This window comes from Arachis ipaensis, chromosome B9 (assembly GCF_059453495.1).
Source record: "Arachis ipaensis isolate K30076 ecotype BB chromosome B9, ASM5945349v1, whole genome shotgun sequence".
Classification (NCBI taxonomy): domain Eukaryota; kingdom Viridiplantae; phylum Streptophyta; class Magnoliopsida; order Fabales; family Fabaceae; genus Arachis; species Arachis ipaensis.
The window spans coordinates 8,354,369-8,372,062 of NC_142444.1; the positions used below are offsets into that span (position 1 = coordinate 8,354,369).

At 33.1% G+C, this 17,694-nt stretch overlaps 1 pseudogene; it reads right to left on the reverse strand.

Moving 5' to 3' along the window:
* Positions 1 to 1,443: 1,443 nt before the first annotated feature.
* On the reverse strand, positions 1,444 to 6,224 carry LOC107614894 (TMV resistance protein N-like; annotated as a pseudogene).
* Between the last annotated feature and the right edge of the window lie 11,470 nt (positions 6,225 to 17,694).

A 17,694-nucleotide genomic window follows, 5' to 3' on the forward strand; every position in this document is an offset into this window, starting at 1 on the left:
CTCACAATACATAGAGAAGTCTACAATACTCTCTTACGTATTATGAAAATTCTTACAAAGGAATTATACATATGAGAGACCTTACTACTTTTCACTCTAGGTTTCACTCACTAATCTATGCAAAACATGGCATACATTAGCAAATGCCTTTACCTCTTATATATAGTATTTTGTGAAGGTGCATTTGATTTACAAGTTGATCAAGTTATGCACAAATTGTACAAGTGTGTACTAGAGTTTTATTTCACATTCATCTTTATCAAGTTGTATAACAAGTTGATAAATATCAACTTATGTAACAACTCATTCTTTGACTAAGACAAAGATTGCAACTAACCTAACTTATCTTCAAGTTACAAATTTTGACTAAAATTTTGATTATGCAAGTTGGACAACTTATAAGTAGTTTCATGAGTTTTCTAACTTGATAAGAACCATTTGTCTCATACTTGATTCTAAACCAAATTTAAGTTTTATAATATTTTTTAATTTTCTTGAAACTTCATTATGCTCCATTTATATCACTTGTAACCTCTAGCCAATTTTGTGTCAAACCAAAAGAAGAATTTGTTTTTTTTTTTTTTTTCACAGAGAGAATTCAGAATCTTGTGTTGCAAGAAAGACAGAGAACAAAAGACAATTGTGTACAGAGAGTGAAAATAAAGTTGTGATTGTATTATTACTCATGCATTGCTGTGTATTACAGAATAATAGAGGTATTTATATACAATGAGACTGAGAATGGAAAAGGATCGGATATGCAAAATTATTTATAACTAATTTGTAACTAACAGTTATCATTTTCATTACTTGCTATATTATCAACACAAACCAATCAAAAGTAATGCATCTTAAAAAATCCATTAAAATTTAAAACATTGATATAGAACAAAAATCAACCATAAATAGATATAAAAAGCAGCCGACAAATCCTCACAGTATAAAAATACATATTTTGTGTTCATAAAAAAATTAATTATGTTGTTAATAATATACAAGTTTAATTATTTTGTTGAAAAAGAGATTATATAAAGCAACATGTATAAATGTAAGCAAATTAAATATATGGTGAGTATAACTGATTTGATAGCTCTTTTGTATTTACAAAATAATTTTTAAACTGACTTTCATATAAAAATAATAAGTATAGCAAGTGAACACAATTTTTCTTGCATCTAACCGTTGGTTTAGATTTCACCAGCATGGTAAAAAGAAAAAAGGATAGACCGATAGAGGGACCATTGAATCATTCATTTATCTCCGCATTACATGAGTTTCCATCAAGTTAAATGTGGAAAAGTTGTTCGAGTTTTTTCCTGTTCATTTTTTTGTTTAAAGAGGAAAATTATTATTATTATTAACAAATCTGGCTAGATCATGCATATATTAAACTTAATTATTGCTCAATACTCAATTATAATAAACAGTTTATTAATTGAAAGATTACCTCAAGTTTTCTATTGATTCAACTTCAAGGATTGAGGAAGCTTCCAAAACGTTCTGCTTAAATTTCTTTGCTGGAGGAACTAGTTCTATCCATTCCAAGCCATTTTCTTCATTTGGAGATGCAATGGCTTCTGACTCAAAAACTTCCCTACTTCTCTTGAATCTACAGCCTCTTGATTCCTTCTCCATATTTGTGTATATCCAACGGATGCCACACGCTTTTATAGCCACTTCCTCCTTGTTTGGTAGGCAAGCAAAGAACGTGACTGCCAGATTCGTATTCTTGTCATCATCAATGACATTTCTTCCTCCTATTATTTCCATTATCTGCTTACAGCATTGTGAATCATACCACAGTAACACATGATCTGACAACACATTCATCTCAAGTCCAGGCCTAAAGTCGCAGTGCCATTCTATTGAGGACGAACTTGCTATATGGGTCCTTTCACCCCAACTTGTTTCCAAGTAACATTCAAATCCAAACCTAATTTCAAATACTTCACCCATGTTACATGGTTGTATTGGAGGAACAACCAAGTAAAATAGGAAACCAAAGAAATTGGAACTTAGTGGCAGTTGAATGCTAATGGAATTTTGTGAAGAGCAATGATGGAACAAGTCATCAAGTTTCCTGCCTCTAACTGGCAAGAAATAACAAACCTTGCCAACATTAGGATTATGCTCACTGACATAACCATCACCATCATCAACAACAGTGCATTCTTCATTTCTGCTTTCTTCTAATCTTGGTGATAGTTGTTGTGCTTTAGCCCTAATTTCCATCCTAATAATGGCATCTTTCAAAATGGTAAAGTATGACTCTTCATCCAACTTCACGCAGTTTAGGAACATGAAAGTAGTACCATGCTGTCTCTGTAGTTGTTCTGTGGAACTTGACACTGTCCTCAAAGATTTGCAGTCCCAGGCCTTGAAGTCATGAACGGAAGGTGGAAGCGCTGGCAAAAGTTGTAACCTTTCACAATGACAGATTATAACAATCTTGAGCCGTGGAAGAGTTTTAATGCTTTCTGGAAAGGTCATGATATTAGTGTTATGCAGGATTATGAACAACAATGATGATAACAAAGAAATGCTATCTGAGAGTTCAGTTAAACTTTGGCACCCATCAAATTTCAGTTGTTTTAGATAACGGAAGATAGGGCTAGGTAGGATTGTACGTAAGGTGGCCACTGGGTCAGATTTATGACTAATAGGGTCTGAAAGCATGATTTGATTGGTGTACTTTTCAGGAAGATCCATCAGGAGATCACTTATTGGAAATGAGAAGTTTGTAAGATCTTGAAGATGCACAATTGATGATGGTAGTTGTTTCAAGGCAGTTGACCTCAAATGGACATGAATATTGGACTGATTTTTTGAAATTGGGATTGAGAATTCTTGCAGATTTGGGCAATCGTAGGCAACCACTGCGCGAAGAGACGATGAACAATTGTTGCTTGAAAGGCTCTTTAAGTTTTTTGCATCCGTGCACAGCTAAATAGTCAAGTTTTGGAAGGGAGAAAATAGAAGGATGAACTTGAATCAAGCTTTCACATGCACTCAGCCATATTGAATTTAGATTTGGGGCACCTGAGAAATCTGGACATTCTATCATTTGTTTCGAGCCATTCAGTTATATTTTCTCCAAACTTGGAAAATTCTGCAGTGACATACAATGAATCAAGCAAGTTAATATTCATTTCCTTTCTTAAACTTATATCACTGTAAGGGATAAATTTAGAAGGGAAAAAAAATTACCTGTGGCCCATCCCAAAGCTTTTCAACATCACTGTATGGCATGGAGAGTTCAACAAGCTTGCTAGGCCAAGAAGTGGTTGACAGAGATTTTTTAATGGACATCCATCCCATTGAATATATCTCAAGTTATTAGGCAACTCCAGATTTGTTGGAAGACTCAATGTATAATCAACTCTCTTTTGTCCATAACCATTGTTGCTAGCAAAAGCCAGTAACCTTAGGTTTGGCATCTTTCTAAATGCATTGGAGCTTATACATATTTCTGTCTGCTGAGTCAAATCCAAGTATATAGTTTCAATAGTAGTGGATCCCTGAAAAATAAATATAATATAATTAAAATTAGAGTAAAATTGTATTATATAAACTATATTTTAAATAAAAAAAGATGTGTTTTGTTAAAGTGTTATTCTCTTACTTTATCATTTTTTAATATGTCGCAAACTTCATCTGGTTGCCACACTCTGCTCCGCTTTCCAGGGTTCTTGAGAGATTCTTCGCACACAATTTTGTGACCCATTTCCTGTATCAAGTCATGCATTTGTATGCTTTGATTCGTAGCTATTGATATAAGAGCCTTGTCTAAAAGGTTTCTTATTCCAATATCTGCGTAGAAACCACACTCGTTTAATATCATTGCCACTTTTTCTTTCTCTTGCCCTTTGAAAAAGCATGCAATATCTAGGAATATATCTTTCTCTGTATCATCCAATTCATTGAAGCTCAACCTCAACACTTTCTGAATATCTGCATTAGGAATCCTCTTTAGTTTTGTCAATGCATTGTCCCATTCCTTTTCAGTTTTGGAATGAAGAAATGATCCCAAAACTTTCAAAGCTAAGGGATTTCCTCTGGCATAAGCAAGTGCCCTTTTTGATAGATCCCAATATCCACCATTTTCAGGAGGATGGATTTTGTTGAAGGCATTCAAGCTAAAGAGTTTGAGAGAGTTCTCCTCATTCATTTCTGTGACTTCATGGATGTGATCCACTGATCTACTCAGAAGAACATGCTTATCTCGGGTCGTAACAATAACTTTGCTACCAAGTCCAAGATAATCTTGTCCCACTCCAAGCAAATTTTCTAGAAGCTCAGAAGTATTCACATCATCCAGTACAATGAAAACTTTCTTACGCCTCAATCTGCGGATTATAGCAGAAGACACAATCTTTGGAGTGGTAATATGAACATGTTCGTGCAGCAACTCAGAAAGAAGTCTATTGAAAATGTAGTTGAGGCCATGCCTTGAAGATTCTTCTCTTACATTGGCCAAGAAACAACAACCTTGGTACTTGGGAGAGAACTCTTGAAAAATGGCAGCCGCAATAGTGGTTTTTCCAATGCCGCCCATGCCCCAAATCCCAATGGTTTTAATACCCCTTGAGTGAGTCAGTACAGATTCAATGCATGCATAGTTTTGGTCATATATGAAAGGGCTTCTGAGTTCACTTGTATATTTGTGATCCAATTTCTGGACAATCATTTGGATTATGTTTTCAATAAGATCAGATTCAGTCCTAGCATGTGTAAATAAAACCCAAAAATATTAAATGAATACAAACCAAAAACCGGGAGATAATTAAAAATGCTTTTTATTTACTATGAAAAACGTAAGCATTTTTATTTTGTTTATTTGTTATAACCATAGATAAAGCTGATAATTAAAAATGCTTTTTACTATGAAAAGAACAAAAGTGATTAGAAAGGGTTAAAAACATGATAAAAAAAACTAAAAAAAAAACTTCTTTATAATTGACAAATAGATTTCATATTTAGCACAGTTATAACTGGTGCATTTGATCGAAATTTTCATGAAAATATTTAGATAATTACTTAAAATATACATAAAAAAAATTAGAACACAATTTGATCTTTAGATTTTTTATATTTTTAAATTTTTAATCATTTATAATTATGAGATCGTAAAATCACCAAATTTAAAATACTAAAAATGAATAAAATGTATTATTTTTGAATTATGCTTGCAAAAAATACATTAAAATTTAATTTTAAAATTCTTTCAAAGAATATATATTTAATATTTAATTATTTTTGTTATGTTATAAAATATTTTAAGATTCTTTTTATTGTTTTGATCTTTCAACAGTAATTTGATCGTAGCTAAATTTTTTGGCAAATTTTTTTTGTGGTTTAATTTTCTAAAGGAATAATTGTTATCTTTGGAAAAATAATAATAATATATGATGCTAGTCAAGATAAGAAATATTATTTAAATAAAATTTATAGATCAAACTCCTCTCAGTATCTGTCCTGAAGAAAATGTTAGTTAGAAACTAACTTTGGTTTTTTCAACTAATAATTTGTGAATATTTTTCTTTTTATTTTAGTTTTCTTTTTTCTCATAACAAAAACCTAATCTTTGTTCAGTATTTTGTTCACTAACTATTAGTAAAAAAAAAAATAATTTCCTAGCAAAAACCAAAGAAAAATATCACTATGGTTTAAAACTTATTAAGTAGTAGGTTAGTTTGATATTAGAAACTAAGTACGTACCTGTAAGTTCTTGAATCAAAGCCAGATAAATTTGCTGCTTGAAGGAGAGCATCCTTCCACTTTTCCAACATCTCATGAGAGTGCTTAGAACTCTTCTCGTGCATGGCAAACGCTGCATGATAGCTTCCCTTCTGCCTCCGAACATGCGAAGGATCCACTCTATAGAACACAGGAATAACATGTTGTCCTCCATTTTTGTTGTGGCACTCCATGATCTCAACGATCTCATTCAAGCACCACGTGGAAGAAGCATAGTTTTCTGAGAAGATAACAAGGAGAACAATGGAGTCTTTGATGGCCTGGACAAGTGATGTCCAAACCTCTTCTCCTTTCTCAAGCCTGTTGTCTATGTAAGTTTCGATTTGGTTTCGGCGCAAAGCTGCATGGAGATGGCTTGTGAAGTTTTCGCGGGTGTCCTCGCCTCTAAAACTGATGAACACATCGTATTTCTTGAGATCATCAGAAATTAGAGACGAGGATGAATAATAAGGATCCACAAAAACCATCTTTAGTTTGTTCTTGGTAAATTAAAGTTAGGTTTCTCTCAAAGTCTATTTTGCTCGATTTTACGTTTGTATCAAATGTTTTTGATCCGAGAAAGTATAGGGAGCCAATGACCGACCTAAGCGTACAATGTGTACAATAAAAGTTTAAAAAGTATTAGAGATATTATTATTAGTATTACATTGTCCTGTTAGGTTACGCTTTTGGGATGAGTGGTTTCAGGACATGGTATAAGAGTTCTAGATTCGGAAGGTCAGGAATTCGAACCTTGGTGAACCCAAAATTAGCTTTTTATAACATGAGATGTTTATTATCCCTACTATCCAGATGATTATTCTGCATCATAGGTGATGTTCATTTGATTCATAAACCAAATATTTAGCCCATTGTACATATTGTACACTTAGGCCATTGGCTCCCTAGCACTACTCTTTTGATCCTGGTTCATATATATATATATATAAGAAAATTAAAAGAACCTGTTCTTCTCCGTGGGAATCAATGAAGTGGAGCATTATTTATGTGTAATATTTTATAATACTTTTTTTATTAACTAAATTTTGAATTGATTCACTTATTCATGTCGAAATTAAAGCTTTTTAGTGAGAAACCATTATCAAATTAGAGGTTTAATTTACATGTTTGCTAATTTTCTACAGGTCCCAATATTGGTCAATAATAATCAATTCAGAATTATTCTCCGATCCTGTTGTTGCACGTTAGGGTTCATGAGTGCAAAAGGAGACAACACCTTTATATTTGAACCGCGGTTTGCCTGATCTTATTATGTTGACGTCACCGGATGATGTTATCTTACAAATTAAAGGACATTATTGTTAACAGATATATTCCAACTTTTAATTTGAGGAAAAGTATATGAAAATAAAGGATTATCCAAAAATTAAACAAAATCACATTAATTTATAGGGAAAATTCCACTCCTCTTCTCTGCGAGATGCTAAAATGACACTCTCCTCCCCTCTATTTTATAAATGTACATTCATCTCCCTTCTCATTTTTAAAAAATCTCCTCTTTAGTCCATTTTAAATTTTTTGTGTTATCTAATGTTAACTTTATCCATTTTTTAAGAAAAAATTATTTTTAAAAAAATATCCATTAACAAAAATTTTATTTTTTATCTTTAAATTTTACTTACCAAAATATTCTTTAATAAATTATTCTTTTACTGATTAAATTATATTTTAAAAAAATTAATAATTATATTATTTTTTCTAAAATATCTTTCAATAATTTTTTAATTATTAAATTATAATTTTACCAAAATTTTTGTTAATAATCTTTTTTATATTTTACTATTAATTTTTCGATATCTATATATATTATTTTAACATTAAAAAAAAGTTTTAGTAAGATTATTTTTTTAATATCAATATATATTAATTGTTATACATATTAATAGTGGTAAGATTTTTTTATTTAATGTTAAAATAATATATATTGATATCAAAAAATTAATAATAAATATAAAAATAATTGTTAATAAAAATTTTAGTAAAATCACAATTTAATAATTTAAAATTATTGAAGGGTAGGTATCTTAGAAAAAAATAATTTAATTATTAATTTTTTTTAAAAATATTTTGGTAAAATACAATTTAATCAATAAAAGAATAATTTATTAAAGGATATTTTGGTAAGTAAAATTTAATGATAAAAAATAAAATTTTGTTTAATTGATATTTTTTTAAAAAATAATTTATTTTTTCTTTAAAAATGGATAAAGTTAACATTAGTTAACACAAAAAATTTAAAATGGATTAAAGAGGAGGTTTTTTAAAAGTTAGAAGGGAGGGAAATGTACATTTATAAAATAGAGGGGAGGGGAGTGTCATTTTATTATCTCGCAGGAGAGGGGAGTGGAATTTTCTCTAATTTATATTAATAATTAATTAATTTTAAATTTTTTAAATTTAAAATTTAAAAAATTTAAAATAATTAAGTAAACCTAATTAAAATCTATAAAAACATTCCTCTTTTCTCTCACATCAACCTATCAACCTCCAATCATACACACAGACCCCTCTTTCTCACCGTCAGGCCCTCTCCGCCTCCCCACCGCGATCCACTCCTCTTCTATCACCGACATCTGTCTCGTCGGATTCACCACCATTGACAAAAATCACTTCTCTTTCATGAACCAGATGTGTTACTGAAGCCGCCGTTGCAGTTGGTGTTGAACTTGTTCAGCCTGGGTCATGACAGTCTCATGTGGACGTCCCTCAACTACGGCGGGCGTACCGTGTTCCTGGAGGAGGACAAGGCCTAGATCAACCAAGTCCAACAGAGGATTCCCGGCTTGGAGTCGTACCACGTGGCCTATGACACCAAGGTCCACCCGGCAGACGATCTCATCAATATTGGAATGGAGGAGGAGGGGTGCAAGAAGGTGAGCGACCCCAGGTTCTCCAAGTGCCAGCTGGCACACAAAAGCTATACTAGGCGCACACCATTACACCAGCAACAATAATATTAACGGTTCCACTAAGTTACCAACAGCATATCTGCCAACTTCTGCCAACTCTTATTTATAATTGTGTTTCATGGAAGTGTGTTCGTGGATGTGTCTAATAAAAATATCTTTTTTATAGCTATGTTTAATAGAAGTGCCTTTATAGATATATTTTCTGGATGTGTCTCTTTATATATGTATTTAAAATATATTAATTATTGGACACATCCACGAACACACTTCCATGAAACACAATTATAAATAAGAGTTGGCAGATAATATGTTGGTACCCTATACTTTTCCTAATATTAAACATTGCCTTTACCACATTCATTAAAGGGATAACAGCCACATTTCACGTTGGTAGTTGATGATTAAAGAGACAGCAAACTACACACTTGATCTTAGCCAAAAAGAATTCTTGAACAATTATAAAAATATAAAAAAAATATTCATTTAATATAAAAAAAATATATCCTAATTACTTAACAAAAGAAATATCCAGTTATATTTTAGCAAAAATAATTAAATATCTATAAAATTTAAAAAAAATTATGAAATTCTTAAAAAAATAGCGACATTCACATTTGTAATACAAAAAAATTCGAAAAATATATAAAAGAATATCCATTTAGTATGAAAAAGAAACATTCTGATACTTAGCAGAAAGAACATCCATATATATTAACTCGTAGAGATTTTGGATTCACCCAGAGGTATTTGGCTGGTTTTTAGCTAATACCCTTTTGTTTCCCTAGCATTGTTTAAAATTATATTAATAATTAATTAATTTTAAATTTTTTAAATTCAAAATTTAAAAAATTTAAAATTGATTAGGTAAATCTAATTAAAACCTATAAAAACCTTCGTCTTCTCTCTCACATTAACCTACCCACCTCCAACAATCACACACACAGACCCCTCTCTTCCATCGTCAGGCCTCTCCGCCTCCCCACCGTAACCGTGCTGCGCAACGCATCGATGGATCTCACTTCCAGATCTGCGGCTTTCAGGTAAGGGGTGAGAGTGGGAACGTTGTTCATGGATGTGTTCAAGCACTCTATTTCAAACCACTTACCCGCATAGCACGCGGGATCATTCATTCCAAACAGGTAAAGGATCTCAAATTCTCCACACATGGAATCACACTTCGGTGAGATTGTGATTTGTGCAGATTCCGAAGTATGTACAAAGCATAGAAATGTTAGTATGATTTCAAACGCAAGTTGAAGAAACATTGCATGTGTTGTAGCAAAAGAATGCATCTTGGAGTGATATTCCTCAGATCTTCTCAATGATGAGGGGGAATGCGCATTTAGTTCTCCTATAATTTGGTGGATATTTATGTCACTTCGTTGCTCTCTGCGTTTTGGGATATTAGGTGCCGTTTTGATGATTAAAGAAACTGCAAACTACACACTTGATCTGAGCCAAAAGGAGCCCTTGAACAATTACAAAAATATAAAAAAAATATTCATTTAATATGAAAAAAAACATCCTAATACTTAACAAAAGAAATATCTAGTTATATTTTAGCAAAAATAATTAAATATCTATAAAATTTAAAAAAAATTATGAAATTCTTAAAGAAATAGAGACATCCACATTTGTAATAAAAAAAATTCGAAAAATATATAAAAGAACATCCATTTAGTATGAAAAAGAAATATTCTGATACTTAACAGAAGAAACATCCATATATATTAATTCGTAGAGATTTTAGATTCACCCAAAGATATTTGGCTAATACCCTTTTGGTTCCCTAACATTGTTGTTTAAATAAACAATATCTACCAAACCCATCACTTTTTACTTGGTAATAAACAAGGTTGCGAGAACCGGACCGGTCAATAAACCAGTGAAGTCGCTGGTTCAATGGTTCACTGGTTCGACCGGAGTTCAACCGGAGTTGAACCGGTTTAATAAAATATTAAATAAAATTATTAAAAACCCTAAAAATAATTTTAAATATATAAATTCAATAATTTCTAACTTAATAAAATTTAAAATTTCACATAATAAATTATCCATAACTTAATATTAGAGGTTCACAAACAACTTCAAACATCAAAGTTTATTATTAGAGGTTCACAAACAACTTCATAATTTTCTGCCTTTTTTTTTATTTTCCTCCAAAAGCCTTTTGAATTAAAGTTCAATATCTTCAGTTACTTTGTTATCAACTTTAATTTGTCCAGGGATTTTTGCAAGATGATATTTCATTCTATATATCCCCCCTCCATTGTAAGTATTCAAGCAGAAAATACATGCATATTGAGCCTTGTTATTTTTGTCATACTTCACTATAAAATATTGCCAAGCTGAATTAGATTTACCTCTGGATGAACCAGTTTGAGAATCTTGAATAGCATTATCTTGTGGCTGTGGGTTACTTTGTGATTGTTCCATCTGTAACAATCAGAAAATCAAAGGCCAAAAAATAACTTCAGAAAACCATGTAATCCATATAAACATGAAGCAGCAACCAAAATCATGTAATCCAACATGAACAAATAAATAATTCAGCAACCAAAATCATGAAGCAGCAACTCATTTCATCGTGAACAAATCATGAACAGATACCAAATCATGAACAGCAACTCAAACAGAATTTTTCTGATGACCTCATCATGAATCCAGATAATGAATCATGAACAGATACCAAATCATGAATCCAGATAACAAAACATGAACACAGATAACAAAACATGAACATAGATAACAAGTCATGAACAAAAAAATTATAAAATCAAGCACAGATAACAAATCATGAACAAATCGCAAGCTAATAAATCATAAAATCAAGAACAGAAAATCAGAAGGCAGCGAGGTGGAAGGAGGAGGCGACGATTAAACAGGAGGCGAGGTGGAAGGCGCAAACGAATAAGAACAGAGTATTACCGGTGGCGAATAACGGCGACGAAGGAGGAGGCAAGCTCGGCGACGACGATGGAAGAGGTGAGCTCGGCGATGACTAACAAGGAGGGGAGCTCGGCGACGGCGAAGAGGGGCCGTGGGACGGCGAAGAGGGGCTGTGGGATGTGGGATGCGGTGGCGATGGCGGTGGGATGCGGTGGCGATGGTGGTGGCTATGCGACGGCGAAGAGGGGCTGCTCGATCGTGGCCCGTGGGTGCTTTCTCTTCCCGTGGTGGCTATGTTGTGCTTTCTCTTGTGAGAGTGTGAGACTGAGATTAGGATTAGGGTTCGTTGCGTTTAACTTCTCTTTTTTTTTTTTTACCTTCAAAACGACGTCGTTTAGTAGTTTAATATCCAAACCAAAAACTGTTAAAAAATCGGACGGTTCTCCCGGTTCATCAGTTAACCGTCGGTTCGACCGATTTTCTCATCGATTTTTTGTTAGGCGATTTCTGACCTTACTTGGACCGGCTAGGTAACCAATTTTCGGTTTTTCCAGTTGAACCGACCGGTCTGATTCGATTTTCAGAACCATAGTAATAAATTAATAAAACTAGGATTCTCTCTTCTTTTTTGGCCTTCTAGCTATAGGATTTATACTTGTGGCTCAGGAATGTCTATGTGTTATTTTTTATATATATATTTTTTCATTTAGTGTTAGTTTTTTGCTTATTACTTGTTAGGTTAATTCGGAAAGTCCCGTTAATTAAGTGTCTATTGTTTGGCTATTATATATATATATATATATATATATATATATATATATATATATATATATCGACTTTAGAATAAAAATAACCATCCACGTACCTAATAAAATGAACATCTATCAAATTTTATTGTACTTTTACTTAATTCCAATCCAAATTAAATAAACATCCACTTTAAAATGAAAACAACCATTTGCATACCTAATAAAATGAATAACAATTCAAGACGGCGATCCTGGAGTCGTAAACAGAAATTAAAGGTGGCGATTCAGGGAAGGTAACAGCAGCGACTGTAGGAGAAAAAGATCATGAATTAATTATGGCAGCAATTGCGCGGGTTTCGCGGGATGACAACATCTCAGAAAGACAAGTACCGAATGTGATGGCTACCTTTGGTGGCGACTGTGGAATGCGGAAGTGAACCGGCAGCGTCTTCGTTCGGAACGCGCGGTGCCATGCAAGGAAGAAGAGGGCGAATGATGGCTTCGCTTGCATGGTCAGTGGTTGCTGCGGCGCATGGGGAGAAAGCTGTGATGACGCGGCAGGATGGGCAAGTCTTCGTCCAGAACGTGCGGTGCAACGCAGGGGAGAAGAGGACAAACGGCAGCTGCGCTTGCATGGTCGATAGTTGCTGCAGCGCGCAGGAGAAGAAGTTGTGATGGCACGACGGGGCAGGGTGGAGGCGATGCAATGAAATTTGTGCGGCGCCACGGAGGATACTGGGCGACAGCTAGTGAGAGATGGAAAGTGCAGCTAGAGAGAGAAAAAGAAGGTTTTCTAAAATAAAATTAGGATTAATTGGCGTAATATTTTTTTTAATGAATTTTTTAATTTTAAAATTAATTTACCTTTTTTCTAATCTGTTATTCGCATTATTTCCTATATGTGTTGTTCTTTTATACTTTTTCTAATACAAAATAATTATATATAGGTTAGCATTTTAAGAGGAATTAGATTCAAAGTAATTATAGCTACATATATATAGAGATCATTCAAAATATTCTCCCGTCCAAATGGTAAATAATCTTTTATAATTCTTTGTTCACAATCAGCAGAATCAGATGTAAAGTTAAGGACCCAGCTGAACTAGAAACACCAATTTTTGTTCACTTTTGTGCTTCCATTTCATGCTCTTTACTCGCAGTTTCCCGGTCACTATCGTTCTGGTTAAAATGCTTATTAATTGTTTTCCAGAAAGTTACTTTTTAGGTCCTTGTTCACATAATGTAAATTTGACATTAACCCTATGATAAAAATAGTTCAATTAACAGATGATAAAGAAGGGAACAAAAAAAGGAAAAGACCAATCCGTTAAACAATTATAAAATGGTAACGCATAAAATGAATAAATAAATAAAGTATTCAAGTAGGGTACCAATATATTATCTGTCAATTTCTGCCAACTTTTATTTATAATTGTGTTTTATGGAAGTGTGTTCGTGGATGTGTCTAATAATTAATATATTTTAAATACATATATAAATAGACACATCCAGAAAATATATCTATAAAAACACTTCTATTAAACACAGCTATAAAAAAGACATTTTTATTAGACACATCCACGAACACACTTCCATAAAACACAATTATAAATAAAAATTGGCAGAAGTTGGCAGATATGCTGTTGGTAACGTAGCAGAACTGATTCAAAAAACCATAAGACTATCATGTATCAAAAAGTTAAGAACAAAAACATATATATGCGTGTGTTTTATATACAGTTATTTATAATTTGATTATTTTCAAATAAAACTGAAATAATTTGGATTACGTATAAGAAAGTGTTCAATTCCTAACTTATTTATTCTTAGAAGTAACAAGAATTTGAAACTTGAATTTTGATGGCTTGAATTTGTGTATAATATTAGTTCTAATATCATATAGAAATTAAGTGGGCATAATTTAATTTTAAGAACCAATTCATGAGATAAAAATTGTTTAACACGTATAAAAAATTAATCAAATCTTAATTTTATATATATATATATATATATATATATATATATATAAAAGCACTTTTATCTCCCTACATATATATGGTGCTAGGGATAAAATATTTTTTTGAATTAGATTGATAGAACCAGTCAACCAGGTGCAAATAAAGGGTCTCACTCCAATATAATTTTAATAGAATTCTGTTAATTTTTAGTTAAAATTAAAGTAACTGAGCTTAATTTTTATCCTTCAATAGCCAGCTCACTTTTAAAATATTTTATATTAATTAACATAAAAAAAATATAGGATACTAATATATTATATCTGTTAATTTATTGTCAATAATAATTAATATTAGAATATAATTAGGATCAATTAGGACCAATTAGTATATCTGAATATTTATTATAGAATATTACGTCTTTATTATTACGATTCTTTTAACATCTATAAATATCCTTCTATATTGTATCATTATAGACAACTTGAATAGACAACTTAAATACACTCAATAATACACAAATCATTTTTCCAGTCTAATCTCTTGTTTTTAACATGGTATCAGAGCTATGGTATCCTCCTTGAAGAGGATAGATTATTTTCCTTGCGGTGAAATCACCGTAGTTTTTGCATTTTTTTTCTATGTCATTCTTATTTTCCTTTTATCACTCCTTTGATACTTTTTCACCTCACCGACTAGCCTATTTTCTCTGTCTTATGTTTTTTTGAGTCGAATGATCAAACGCCATTGTCATCCGCTGCTTACCTATTCTCATGAAGAAATCATATATTTTTTGCTCTCGTGGCAGTTCCGTCTGCGTTCTCTCGTGGCAGTTCCGTCTGCGTTTCGTCTGTGTTTCCTTGTGGCAGTTCCGTCTGCGTTTCTTTCTGGTAGTTCCGTCTGCACTTCCTTTAGATAGCGGCAGTTCCGTCTGAGCTTCCTTCAGACAAGCGGCACTTTCGTCTGCGCTTCCTTCAGACTAGCGGCAGTTTCGTCTGCGCTTCCTTCAGACTAACGGCAATTCCGTCTGTGCTTTCTTCAGACTAGCGGCAGTTCCATCTGCGCTTCCTTCCGGCAATTCTGTCTGCACCTGTTTTATCAGTTTATGCAGTTTTTTTTTCTCTTTATTTCATTGTTTTAAATAAGTTTCAAACTCAAGTTGTCACTTGAGTTTGAGGGGATGTTAGAATATAATTAGGATCAATTAGGACCAATTCGTATATCGGAATATTTATTATAGAATATTACGTCTTTATTATTACGATTCTTTTAGTACCTATAAATACCATTCTATATTATATCATTATAGACAATTTGAATACACTCAATAATACACAAATTCTTTCTTCAGTCTAGTCTCTTGTTTTTAACAATTAATATTAAAGACATTTCCACTAGAAGATACATATATAAGGAGATATATTTAAAAAATACATCTACAAAGATACTTCTATTAGATACCATCATAAAAAAGACATTTCTTTTAAATACATTTACAAAAATATTTCTATTAAATACAACTATAAGTAAAAGTTGGCAAAAGTTACCAGAATCCTTATTAGTCATGTAACGAGATTGTTAACATAATAACATGCAGTTATATTGTGTGTGAGTTGAATTACAGTATAAAAGTAATAAATTATTGTGTACTCACCAAAATATATAAATTTTAAGATATAAATAAGCTGTTGGTATCAATATGAGAAGTGATATATAGTAATAACAAGAAGCAATTCTATTTTGCTTCTTGAGTCTTGGCACACTAAGTTTGGGATTTAAACTGGACTCGGAAATTGTACAAATGAATTAAATGGATAAACAAACTATCACGCAAAATGGAAACGAGCATCTGCACATACATACTACACACGGTATTGACACTAAAATAAGGAATGAAATAATATACCAAAGGTTGCATGAATTCCATTGTTAGAAGATTCGCAGAGTTAAAAAATAAAAAAATATTCTAAATAGCATTAAGTTAAGCTATACCAATACGAGATAATATACTTGTTAGGGGTGTTCAAAACCGATCCAGACCGAATTAAACCGCCAAACCGAATCGAAAAAACCGAGAATTAAATTAATCGAAAATCGAAAAAACCGAAAAAAACTCATTTTGCTGTTTTTTGTGCGGTTCGGTTCGGTTTTCGGTTTTTATTCTCAAAACCCTAACCGAACCGAACCGAACCGGTTCGAAAAAAAGCCCTAAAAATGCCTAACCCTACCCCCCCAGACCCCCACCCCCAAACGAACAAAGGTTGCTGCGCGAGTGTGAGAGCGCCCCCCTCCCCCAGCCGTCCCTGACCCTAACCCCCCAAATCCCCAATCCCTAACCTGCGGCTGCGCTCTCTACTCTCTAGTCTTTATCATCAGTCGCTCTCGCTCTCGCCAATCCCAGTCGCTCTTGCTCTCTCTTCTCCAAATCGCCAAAGCACGACGCCGTCGCCACCCACAGCACCACGCCGAAGCCTTCCTCTTCGCGGAGACGCCACCCGGCAGCGAACTCACGTTGCAGCACCTCCCAGCGCCGCGAGAGACCCTTCCTCCCAACGCCGTCGAACCTCTTCACGGACAGAGCACCACGAAGACCCAACACCAGCACCACCCTCGCACCCAGGCGTAGCAGTCTAACAGAGCACCCACTGACCCGGCAGAGCACCCACTGACCCAGGCGTAGCAGTGTTTCTGGCCACCCAGGCACCCACAACACATCACTCCTCAATCTCCCACCCACAACACAGCAGGCACCGGTTGGCCCTCTTCCAGTGCTCTTCCTCCTTCTCATGATTTTCTCTCCTTCTATGTATCTGAAGCTAATTAGACATATTAGGTTTATAATTATGAAATAGTTAGGGTATGATTTTGTTAATTATAATTTCTGTGATTCTGAGTTGCTGGATTTGTTTAGGGTTTTGTTATTTTCTTCTTAATAACTCTGATTCTGTGCTTCTGAGTTGCTGGGTTCAAATTTGCTTGTTTTACTTAGTTCAAATTCTGTGATTCTCTGATTCTGTGATTATGTGATTCTGAATTGATTTTTGGTTTTCTGCACTTATTTTGCTTGTTTTGAAATTTTGTTAATAATACTGATGAGTTACTATGCTTGTTTACTGATTTTGTTAATTTTAGTTGTTTGTTTTGAGTTGATTTTGTGATTTAATTTATTAATAATTCTGATTCTGTGATTTTGAGCTACTGGGTTTAATTTATTTTTGCTTGTCTTGGGTTGATTTTGTGATTTATCTGTATTCAATTTCTGCTCAATCTATTTGTTCATTGTTGCTGAATGCTGGTAATCCTATTTTGTTGTGTTTCTACTTCTGTTTTTTTAATTATTTGTTCATTGTTGTTGATTCCTAGTATTTGTTGTTTCATTATCTGGTATTGGTCTTTGGCAGGATATAAGAAGAGAACTTGGAGTTTGTTTTGATG